Raw genomic sequence first — 10000 nt, 5'->3', positions numbered from 1 at the left:
ATCAAAAGAACGCGTGTTTTAAAAAATAAGATATGATACATATGTATATATATATCTATGTGTGTGTGTGTGTGGATCAAAATAGTTTGATTCAATCTTCATGGTACTCTGAGTTTCAAGCGTGTCGCTAGTCTTCGGCCGTCATATATATATATATATATATATATATATATATATATACTGGACTACCCGTGACCCCGTTGGGGCACCGGAGAACTCAGTTTCCCAGCAACGGAGTTTTGTTTCGTGGGTTTTTCTTTTCCAGGTTATTTCGAATGCTTTCAACGAATGTGACATCGAAATCACACGTAAACGGCTCCTTTCCCCAGAAAAAGAAAGATTTGGCTGCTATTTCTTGCACACCCTGCTACCACGTAGCGTGTATGTCGGGTCCTTTATTGCAAATAGCAGCGCGTGCTAGAAATACCAGCCAAACCATTTGAGGTGAGATAACGTTGAATGCACTCGAAGAAAAAAAACCCCACAGAGGTTACGAACGGGTCTTTTACGAAATATTTACCGTATTTTTAAAGTAATTTTCACTTTAGAATATTTCTTAAATATGCCAAAAAAAACCCCCAAAATTTTTGTAATGGTACTCACTTGAAAATATAAAAAAAAAAATTAAAACTTGTCTGTGTAACGAAAGCTAAACTATAAATACTTACTGCACAGCAAATTACATTTTTTGAAAATACATTCACTTAAAGATATTTCTAAATGATTCAAATATTGTTTAACAAAAGCGAAAATAGAAGCTACGGAGATGCCCTTGCGTAGCAAGTGACTTGATCTGAGATCGTGTGCTGAAACACAAACAATTGCAGCGGGGAAGATGTTTTCTAACCATTTAAGAATACTCAAAAAACCGTTAGATTCACTTCAACAATTAAATTAAATTAGCTTCAAAATAATTTCATCGCTTTGAAACCGCAACCTATTCTCTGACAAAACTTCATGCTGCATCTGAGAAAGTAACAGTTAGTTTATGATATGTATGTATGTATGTATGTATGTATGTGTGCATGTGTGCATGTACGTATGCGTATGTGTACATGCGTATGCATGTATTTCCGCATATACCCATATACGCATGTATATAAGCATATACGCATGGATGTATCCATGTACGTGAGTTTTTACGTATGTAAGTGTGTACACGTGTCTGTGTGTGTGTGTATATATGTATGCATATGTAAACGTTCATGTACTGACATATGTATCTGTTGAAGTTGTATATATGACTGTTATTCTGTCGAAGGTTGTATGTATAGATATTTACTGTAAAAATATTTACATACCCAAACCCCGAATATCTCAACAACTACTACTCCAATTTATGTGAAACATGTATCATTCCGTTAATATTAACATTTCAGGGTAAACTTAATTTATAGCATTTTCCCATTATGCACCAGTTTGGCTGGGAAACATTGCAAGCAAGCAAGCAAGATTGAAACTGATTTTCAATGTATTATATATATATAATGCACTAGCACTGATCACTTCCCAGCACCCACACCATCATCTATATACTCACACATTCCTGACGCACATACTTACACATGCACGCATCCACACATCAAAGTCAGCAGCCCCTATCCACACGCACACAAACACTCTCACATACACACGCACGCGCACCTTCGTTTGGGATCATTAATACTTTATTATCTCCCCTTCTTCCTAGCTCTCCTGTCTAACTACCAGCCAGCCGCCATGATTGAGCTGTATCGCAAAAAGTTTTTTATTCTCTCTCTGCTTATTTCCTTGTGTTCCTTTCTGTTGAAGAGCATAGGCTCGAAGCGTAAAAGACTTACCTGTTTGTTGTTTATACACCTGTCTTAATGAACCAGGAACCACATATATATATGTATGTATATATTTTATATTTTATTAATTTGCCTGTACGGCTGATTTTCGCTAGTTACTTGTGATGATATTTTAATAGTACCATACCGCTTATATATATATATATATATATATATATATAGTTTTATAATTATAATTATATATATATATGATGTGTGTGTGTGCGTGCGTGCGTGTGTGTATATGTGTGTGTAGTGTGACAGCCTGGACATGTACTATCTTCACTCTCCATTTCTGTAAAATACTGCATTCGCCGACATGCGTTCCTAATCTACAAAAATACAGGGTGTGCCAGAATTAACTATTTCAATGAAATTGGGAAAATTTTTAAAAAATGACAAAAATTGATATTTATTCTTTGATAAATGGCCCAGTGGTTAGGGCAGCGGATTCGCGGTTTCGATTCCCAGACCGGGCGTTGTGAGTGTTTATTGAGCGAAAACACCTAAAGCTCAACGAGGCTCCGGCAGGGGATGGTGGCGAACCCTGCTATACTCTTTCACCACAACTTTCTCTCACTCTTTCTTCCTGTTTCCGTTGTGCCTGTAATTCAAAGGGTTAGCCTTGTCACACTGTGTCACGCTGAATATCCCCGAGAACTACGTTAAGGGTACACGTATCTGTGGAGTGCTCAGCCACTTGCACGTTAATTTCACGAGCAGGTTGTTCCGTTGATTAGATCAACTGGAACCCTCGACGTCGTAAGCGACGGAGTGCCAACAACAATAATGTCAAATATGAAGTTTCAGATTGCATGAAGGAAAGACAAACAAGAAGTTGGTTAAAATAAAATTTATTGGAAAATAAAGCGAAAAAGGAAAAAAAAAAAAAAATAGAAAGATAAATTTTTCAATGCGTAAATACTGATAGAATAGAGCAGAAAAATCTGTCAGTAACCAGCTATGAAAATCAAAGGGATGTGAGTTCGATTCGCATGGCTGGTTGCTGACAGATTTTTCTGCTCTGTAAGGATTTTATCCTATATATGCTGTTGTGTCTGCGGAGAGTCATTCTCTTTTGGTGCTTTATAATTTACACACTCACCGGTAAAATTTCCTGTTATTTCTTTTTTATATTTCTAAAATTTTTCTAAAATTTTCTTTGCGTCTTACAGCCGTTTCAATAGTTTTGACTCTGTCCGTTACTCACACTGCATTCTTTATTGTTTGTTTGTGCACATGTGTGTGTGTATGCCTATACATGCATGGATGTATGTATGCATGTATGTGTATGCATATATGTGTGTGTGTGTGTGCATATGTATCTAATTATGTGTGTACATTTGTATGTATGTATTCTGCATATTTATGTGTTTGCATGTCCATGTTTGTGTGTTTTTTATGTATGTGCGTGTGTGTTTGTATATGTGTGTGTGTGTAACTCTGTCTCCTTTTGTGTGCATGTCTGAGAGAGTGTGTGTGTGTGTGTGTGTGACTCCATATGTGTCCTTCTTTGTTTATATAACCTATGTAATTATCCGTCTGTATGTTGATCTCTCTCTACTCTTTTACTCGTTTCAGTCATTTGACTGCGGCCATGCTGGAGCACCGCCTTTAGTCGAGCAAATCGACCCCAGGACTTATTCTTTGTAAGCCTAGTACTTATTCTATCGATCTTTTTTGCCGAACCGCTAAGTTACGGGGACCTAAACACACCAGCATCGGTTGTCAAGCGAGGATGGGGGGACAAACACAGACACACAAGCATACACACACACAGAAATATATATATATATATATATATATATACAAATATACGACAGGCTTCTTTCAGTCACCGTCTACCAAATCCACTCACAAGGTTTTGGTCGGCCCGAGGCTATAGTAGAAGACACTTGCCCAAGTTGCCACGCAGTGGAACTGAACCCGGAACCATGTGGTTGGTAAGCAAGCTACTTACCACACAGCCACTCCTGTTTACTTTCATATCCATATGCTTACATACGTGTGCGTTGTTCTATCAGTATTTACGCGTTGAAAAACATATCGTTCTATTTGTACTACAATACATTTCAGCGTCCCCCAAAAAAGCAAATAACAAAGCCAAGACAAACTTCTGTCTGATTACATATGACGTATAAAATAATATAAGATAACATACAATAATTAATGCAGTATGTTTGTTAGTTGTAGTAATACTATAAAACCTTGGGAGAGGCATTATGCCGGCAATACACATACGAAATAGTTGTAGTAAGTTATATATATGTGTGTGTGTGTGTGTGTGTGTGTGTGTGTGTGTGTGTGTGTGTGTGTATGAAACATAACTAGGTAGATGCATACACAAATATTAATGTAGTTATATTACGGTTTGTTATACTAAGGCAATGACAGTACTCAATACATGGTGTTTAGTTTATTCATGTAATTAACTGAGGGTTTTTTGACTGCTACTCCAGTTTCATTTTCTGTGATCATTCATGTGACCTTTCTTGATATTCATTGGCGAATCCATGAGACACTTTTCTCTCATTGGTCAGTCCATTGCGTACACTTCTTCCATTGGTCAAGCTAGTTAGGTCACCGTTTTTCTGGTGTTGTATTGGAGAGGAAAGGATTGGAAGCAGTAGTAGTAGTAGTAGTCGTATTATTATTATTAGTAGTAGTAGTAGTGCTAGTGTAGTTGAAAAAATTGACAGAAATAGTGGTGGTGGTGATGGTAGTGGTGATTGTGGTGGTTGTGGTTGGGGAATGGAAGAACCATTCAAATGAGAGAATGTCACACTGATTATCTATGAAGAACATCGGATGATTCATGTCACATCCAACCTTTCCAAAAGTTACTCTCGCGTGCCCTTGGGATCACCAAGTTTCAAATATGAAAAGTGACAGGCAGTCAGGCAGGCAAAAAAAAAACAAGGTGTTTGGGGAGTAACTCATCTCTTCCAATGTTGAAATGCTGTTCCTATTTCTTCACAAAACTAGGAATTCATAAAATAGCGAAACGAAATGTAAAAATAGACGAATGGAGTCCCGATGTGTTTGATTCAGGAGAAGAGATGGGCACAGGTTTTGTGTGATCTTTAACTACTACTACTACTACTACTACTACTACTACTACTACCTACTTTAGACACAAGGCCTGAAATTTTGTGGGGAGGGGGACAGTCGATTACATGATGTAGAGTATATATCATATTGTGACGTCGTGTATATATAATATAGTTAAATGTAACAGAAAGGAATAACAAAAAAGCTAGAAAATGTTCTGTCCTCTTTGCTTCTGCCGAGAGCGAATAAGCCGCTCCTTCCATTACAGGTATATGTGTCATCCGGTCCACATGACCCCCTCCCCATCACACACACACCTCTTTTAGTATAGTTTATGTTAGTTGTTATAGTAGTTCAAAATACACTAATGTTCTAACTAGTAGCATTGCTATCTTCTTATTCTCCTTCCAATATTAACCACTCCCTGTCTCCTCTATCGACCATTTTGAAAGTCCCGAAGATTCCAATCTCTACTAGTAGTAGTATTAGTAGTATTAGTTGTAATATTAGTAGTAGCTAGTAATGACAGTAGTCGTAGTAATGGTGCCATGGTGCTACAACCTGCACTCCACCCCACCCACTTGCTAATCCGTATGGAACCTTTGTTGTGTCTTGCCATCTCTACTTTGTGTACGCCCACCACCCTATCCCTTTTTGTGGAGTAGCTGACTTTACTGTTTTTGATTTTTATACATATAATATATACCGATTCCTACAGCAACCCCAAGTACAAGCCCTATTCCAACCCCTACTGCAACGCACATAACAACACTTTCAGCCCCTAACACAGAAAAGGAACAAGCGCAACATCCTGCGGCCGAGGCAGAAGCAGTCACGAACATTTTACTCCGTTTCTTTGCGTTTCGTTATAGTGTTACTATCCTTGACCAAGAACTCCTGCAAGAAACCAATCGGAAAAATTCTCACTGCAATTATAAAATAAATAAACAAATAAATAAATAAATAAATAAAAATCATTAATCAATTTCTATTCTGTCAGCTGATTTCGTTTTTTAAAGATAGCAGCCATTATCCCTTAAATCACAATTGCCTGATTGAAATAAAAGGAGTACAGTAGAACGGTAGGTAGGTAGGTTGATAGACAGACGGATAGGTAAATAGATAGGCAGTAAGATGGATAGAAAGATAAGTAGAAAGATAGACAGGCACATATATATATATATACATACATGCTACCTACAAACATACATGCATACAAACATATGAATTGTTGTTGGCACTCCGTCGCTTACGACGTCGAGGGTTCCAGTTGATCCGATCAATGGAACAGCCTGCTCGTGAAATTAACGTGCACGTGGCTGAGCACTCCACAGACACGTGTACCCTTAACGTAGTTCTCGGGGATATTCAGCGTGACACAGAGTGTGACAAGGCTGACCCTTTGAATTACAGGCACAACAGAAACAGGAAGTAAGAGTGAGAGAAAGTTGTGGTGAAAGAGTACCGCAGGGTTCGCCACCATCCCCTGCCGGAGCCTCGTGGAACTTTAGGTGTTTTCGCTCAATAAACACTCACAATGCCCGGTCTGGGAATCGAAACCGCGATCCTTTGACCGCGTGTCCGCTGCCCTAACCACTGGGCCATTGCGCCTCCACTAAACATATGAATATAGCTACGTAGATATACAGGGAGGTAGGACATGCAGGCAGGGAGATAGACAAATAGAGAGACAGAGGAACGGATAGGCAGAGAGATGGAGAGATAGATAAATAGATATTTGGTGAGATAGATTGATGGTTACATAGATAGACAGGCAGACTGACAGATAAACAGATAGATGGACAGATGTAGTTAGACAGAGAACGGATAGGTAGACAGGTTATCTATCTATCTATCTATCTATCTATCTATCTATCTATCTAGAACATTACTGTGATACACGATCCCTATTGATCCTTTTTTTTCTCGATCCCTTTTGATCGACACCCCACCTACTTTTTTTCTCCCTTCCCCCTCCCAAAAAGAAAAGCTCTTCATTGTATTTGTCCCATCTTTGTTGAGCCCTGTGTGGCTAATAAAAGAAAACTATCTATCTATTTATCTATCTATCTATCTATCTATCTATCTATCTATCTAATCAGAGCATGACGGTCAGACGGTAGGTGATAACGGATGCAATAAACATCCGCGTCACCTCCGCCCTTCCTATCAAAGATAACGTCCTCCCAGACCAGGTCTGGGTAAGGGCAGTTACATTGCTTGTTACCTCGCTCCAATTCTTCTTCATCTGGAAATCTGGACCAAACCAGACTCCTAGCATCTAAGCAGGACCTTCCATCCAACATCTCACAACGTTATTGGGTGGCGTCGACTTGCCCCTCCAGGTGTCGAGTTGCAAGCCGACCAACTTGTCCTGGTTAATTCTAGCTCCTGACACCGCTCCGTATCTTCTGATGGCGTTTTCTACACAAGGTAGCTGTCCTTCATCAGACACGATGATAGTGATGTCATCCGAATGCGTGGTCGCCGTCTTCCCACCATTCAGAGTAATCTACCTTTTTGATGGTTCTACTCTTTTCGAGTCTGTCCAACTCCTCGTTAACGGTTTCAATTGCCGCGAACAGTACTTTTCTGCTTGCTTTAGATATGAGAACAACGTTTCCACTCACTTTAAAAATAGGCTTCCGTCTTCCTACATAGACCGAAATGCTCTGATAACATTTGCGGGAACATTTTTTTTCAATGTTTTCTTCAGTCCTTCCGGAAACTTTTTTTAAGGGGACAACCATTTATGTTATTGCAATAAAGATTTAAGGAGAGGTGCCGTAAATCGAATAGTTCCAACCAATCTGTGCCAAACAGATTGATTGTATTATCCACAACGAATAATTTTGCTTCGCGTGTTTCTTCTCGAAATGTGACGTCGATACATGTTCAGCCCATGAAATGTAAATTTATCGTCTGTTACACCAAGCGCTATTTTTGCTGCTTTACGTAATCTCTGTTTACCAGTTTTTTTCCAAGTATCCGCATTTATAATCGAACTATTACTACCTGTGTTTAACTGAAATTTGGTATTGACATTGTAGGAAAGTGGTTATACACCATTAGGTGTATACCCGCTTCCGTACATTAAATTCTGAAGAAACAACGGAACGTAGATTCTGAACCATCAACACAACAATATTTATTTACAGAGGAAATAGGCAGCACTTCGCCCTTTGGTTGCTGAGACGCCGTCAGTGACGTTGGTGGTTATTTGTCTAGCTCCAGAGTTGGAATGTTGGAAAGAGCTGTCTCCAGAGTTGGAATGTCGGAGACAGTCTGCTTGTACGTCTGGGCTCATGGCCGGCCGGCCGAGAAAGAGAATGAATAAGGGCGCGAAACTTGGATCTCGAATGACCACGCATGCGCATGAGACTCTTCCCGTGTTCCTTCCGGAACTAGTCCCTGCGCATGCGTGGATAAGCTTTCCGGAAAGTGAACAATAATAGTCGTCTCCTATTAGAGCGTCACTACAACATCATTTATTTTTACGAGCAGGAATTTCCTTGTTCTTCCGTCGCAATCACTTTCCGAAGAAAACACCTTACAACTTTTTATGTTTGAGCCTCGTGGGTTTGTTCTGCAATGAGAACTCCTGTTTTCCCAGCTTCTGACAACTATAGCACATTTTTTTTTAAACGAACAATCCTTTCTGTGGTGTAGGCGTCCACAGCCATAACACGGATAGGGGCCTGACACTTGTTTTGATTGTGTTTCCCGGGGAGACACATACATACTGACACACATGCACACATACATAGACAGACAGACAGATAGACAGACAGACAGACAGTGTGGCAGATTAATAGATGGATTTGTAGACAGATATTTAAAGAGATCATCAAACAAACATAATCTCATACATTTATACACAGATAGATAGATTAATAGATACATATATAGATGAATGGATACATGGATACATATATATACATAGATAATAAATATACAGGGATTAGCATTGAGTTGCTTCTCCAACATACTGAAAATTTAGAAATAGCAGTCAAAGAACTACTGATTCTAAACTACAAATTCTAAACTACTGATTCTAAACTAAAAATTTGTAGTTTAGAATCAGTAGTTCTTTGACTGCTATTTCTAAATTTTCAGTATGTTGGAGAAGCAACTCAATGCTAATCCCTGTATATTTATGATGATAAATGGTTTTACCGATAAAGGTTTTTTCATACTGAACTACTTGGCAAAATTGTTAATTATTAATTCTATTATTAATTGACGATTCCCTGCCCTTATTCTTGTATATATATATAGATAGATAGATGGATAGACAGATAGATAAATGGATAGATAATCTTTACCTTGCAAGAATATCACTCTGTCTGCTTTTTGTCTTTTTCTTCTCTTTGTATGTCTTTGAGGTTTTCCAAGCCCAGAAGAGTACGAAGCCGATGCGGATTGATGAATATGATATTCTGCTGTGACCTGGCGTGAAAAATGTGTATATTTACAAATGCAACACCAAACCTACACACACACACACACACACACACACACACACACACACACACACACACACACACAATGGGGCATGCACACACGCATATACCCATGCATACACAAACATATTCATGGCACGCCGTCGGTTACGTCGACATGGGTTCCAGTTGATCTGATCAACGGAACAGCCTGCTCGTGAAATTAACGTGCAAGTGGCTGAGCACTCCACAGACACGTGTACCCTTAACGTAGTTCTCCGTGAAATTCAGCATGACACAGAGTATGACAAAGCTGGCCCTTCGAAATACGGGTACAGCAGAAACAGGAAGAAAGAGTGAGGGAAAGTTGTGGTGAAAGAGTACAGCAGGGTTCACCACCAACCCCTGCCGGAGCCACGAGGAGAATGAGGCATTTTCGCTCAATAAACACTCACAACGCCCGGTCTGGGAATCGAAACCGTGATCCTACGACCGCGAGTCCGCTTCCCCTAGCCACTGGGCCATTGCGCCTCCACACACACATATAATACAATATGGAACACATTCTGATAGAGATGTGTGTGAGTGTGTTTTTATATTCATATGTGAGGCCCTTAGTGCGTTGATATTTTGCTCTGTGAATTTTGTGATTTTCTTAATTGTGTGCTTTGGCATTTTATTACCTCCGCCTTAGAT

The 10000-nt window shown here is 39.3% G+C and overlaps 1 protein-coding gene and 1 long non-coding RNA gene across 6 annotated transcripts in view; one reads left to right on the top strand and one right to left on the bottom strand.

Moving 5' to 3' along the window:
- Nucleotides 1-10000, top strand: part of LOC106867063 (metabotropic glutamate receptor 8) — a 132143-nt gene that overhangs the window by 63548 nt on the left and 58595 nt on the right. The window lies entirely within an intron of this gene.
- Nucleotides 2650-10000, bottom strand: part of LOC149130156 (uncharacterized) — a 9947-nt gene continuing 2596 nt past the window's right edge. Inside the window, exons 3-4 of one of the 2 annotated variants that reach the window (XR_016239165.1) lie at nucleotides 9188-9311; nucleotides 2650-5759 (exon numbers count right to left, since the gene is read on the bottom strand). This is a non-coding gene — a long non-coding RNA (uncharacterized LOC149130156). Of the gene's footprint in view, nucleotides 5789-9187; nucleotides 9312-10000 lie in introns of both variants that reach the window. The other variant, XR_016239166.1, reaches the window with a different exon arrangement.

Source organism: Octopus bimaculoides, chromosome 30 (assembly GCF_046866305.1).
Source record: "Octopus bimaculoides isolate indiv1 chromosome 30, ASM4686630v1, whole genome shotgun sequence".
Taxonomy (NCBI): Eukaryota; Metazoa; Mollusca; class Cephalopoda; order Octopoda; family Octopodidae; genus Octopus; species Octopus bimaculoides.
This window is presented reverse-complemented; position numbering and strand designations above follow the sequence as displayed.